This window comes from Procambarus clarkii, chromosome 5 (genome assembly GCF_040958095.1).
Source record: "Procambarus clarkii isolate CNS0578487 chromosome 5, FALCON_Pclarkii_2.0, whole genome shotgun sequence".
Taxonomy (NCBI): Eukaryota; Metazoa; Arthropoda; class Malacostraca; order Decapoda; family Cambaridae; genus Procambarus; species Procambarus clarkii.
Window position 1 is genome coordinate 8,172,480 of NC_091154.1, and position 2,500 is coordinate 8,174,979.

Below are 2,500 nucleotides of genomic sequence, written 5' to 3' on the forward strand. Positions count from 1 at the left end.
AACAGGCAGCCGCTTCCCGCCAAAACCATGCAGCCGCTTCCCGCCAAAACCAGGCAGCCGCTTCCCGCCAAAACCAGGCAGCCGCTTCCCGCCAAAACCAGGCAGCCGCTTCCCGCCAAAACCAGGCAGCCGCTTCCCGCCAAAACCAGGCAGCCGCTTCCCGCCAAAACCAGGCAGCCGCTTCCCGCCAAAACCAGGCAGCCGCTTCCCGCCAAAACCAGGCAGCCGCTTCCCGCCAAAACCAGGCAGCCGCTTCCCGCCAAAACCAGGCAGCCGCTTCCCGCCAAAACCAGGCAGTCGCTTCCCGCCAAAACCAGGCAGCCGCTTCCCGCCAAAACCAGGCAGCCGCTTCCCGCCAAAACCAGGCAGCCGCTTCCCGCCAAAACCAGGCAGCCGCTTCCCGCCAAAACCAGGCAGCCGCTTCCCGCCAAAACCAGGCAGCCGCTTCCCGCCAAAACCAGGCAACGGTTTCCCGCCAAAACCAGGCAGCCGCTTCCCGCCAAAACCAGGCAGCCGCTTCCCGCCAAAACCAGGCAGCCGCTTCCCGCCAAAACCAGGCAGCCGCTTCCCGCCAAAACCAGGCAGCCGCTTCCCGCCAAAACCAGGCAGCCGCTTCCCGCCAAAACCAGGCAGCCGCTTCCCGCCAAAACCAGGCAGCCGCTTCCCGCCAAAACCAGGCAGCCGCTTCCCGCCAAAACCAGGCAGCCGCTTCCCGCCAAAACCAGGCAGCCGCTTCCCGCCAAAACCAGGCAGCCGCTTCCTGCCAAAACCAGCGGCCAGCCCTTCAGAGTCGTCATGGAAGTTCTCTCTGCGTATCCATCACCTCAAACTTGTTTCCCGCGCATTTTTTCTTTATTTTTCTACAGGTCAGCTACTCCCCAGTTGTTAAAACCATTTATTTGGCACAAAAATATATTTTGTTTGATGTAGCAAAATACTTGCAAACCTTCCTACTAAACTACGATTTATTTTTCTCAATTTTGTCCACTTGGATATATAAGTAAATTTTCCTCACTCAAAAATCGCTAGGGAAATATTTCCAACAAAACGGAAAGTGAAATTGATGGGACTATTCCCCACAAATCGGCCAAGTGACGAAACATTTCCCCGCCACACGCGATAAAGAAGTTTCCCCTGCGCAAATTCCTTCCCCACCAGAGTCCATACAAAAATTCTTTCCAAGCAAATCCTCTCCCCGCCAAACATGTCAAACACACATTGACGGGCACATTTCCTTGGACTCCACGGCGACAAGCCTCCAATGGCTAGACAGTTTTGAGGCACTTTCTAAAAAAGTCAATCCCCCTCCCCGCCCCCCTTAGAAAAAACGGCGCAAGTTCTTGACGATTCGATAAGAGTGTCTTGGCGGGCAATGGCTGCCATCAGTCACAATGTTGACGTAATGTGGGAGATGGAGTTTACAGAGAGAGAGAGAGAGAGAGAGAGAGAGAGAGAGACAGAGAGAGAGACAGAGAGACAGAGACAGAGACAGAGAGAGAGAGAGAGAGAGAGAGAGAGAGAGAGAGAGAGAGAGAGAGAGAGAGAGACAGAGAGAGAGACAGAGAGAGAGACAGAGACAGAGACAGAGACAGAGAGAGAGAGAGAGAGAGAGAGAGAGAGAGAGAGAGAGAGAGAGAGAGAGAGAGAGACAGAGAGAGAGACATAAAGGGGGAAACACAGTTGAGTAAAGAGCCAATATAAGGGAATAAACGTGGAAACGCGAGAGGGGAAGAACAGAGGGTAGGCAACAGAGAGAACAATGGACAAAAGAGGAAAGAGAACAGATCGGCAACACACAAATGCTCAAGCTTCAGATCAATGTTCTGAGAGCCTGGTGAACACCAATGTTCACCTAACACAGCTGAACATTAACGTAATGTTCACCTATGTTCACAAGCTAGCCAAGGCTAACCTAACAGAGTCTAATCTAACAGAGCCTGTAGCGCGTAAACCTTTTAATCGCTCCATTATCTCCTCATCTTAATGGCGTAACTAATTAGCACTAATTGCAGAAGATATAATCTCTACCCTAATTACAGGTAACAGTTCTTCCATCCTCCTAACCTAGTGGAGGAAGCTGAGGTGTAGCCACCGAATATAACCAAGCATAAAGTGAATAGCCGATTCACTTTACGGGGTTACGGGCTCACCATAGCCCGTGCTACATGGACACTTCCTCCTGAGTAGCTAAATCTTAAACAACGACAATGAATAGCCGACAGTACAACTTCCACAGTCAAGAATGTAGCACTCGGCATAGGCAGTTCTAACCGTCTCCAAGACGTTCTGTTCGACACAGAACAGGCAGCAGACTATGATCGCATCGAACTACCCCCATCGAGTTTAGACACTCACGATTCCCCATGGAGCCGCCACGCTCTCCCACATAGAGCTCTGCGACTCCGGCCACACTCAGCTCTCCGCTCTGCTTTAGGCTCCGTCTCAACGTCTACGACACTGCTGTATCCAGGACTACTAAATATATATATGAAAACTCACT

The 2,500-nt window shown here is 51.9% G+C and overlaps 1 protein-coding gene across 3 annotated transcripts in view; it reads right to left on the reverse strand.

The window, feature by feature from the left end:
- The window catches only part of Tomosyn (syntaxin-binding protein tomosyn), a 490,464-nt gene that overhangs the window by 232,624 nt on the left and 255,340 nt on the right, over positions 1 to 2,500 (reverse strand). The window lies entirely within an intron of this gene.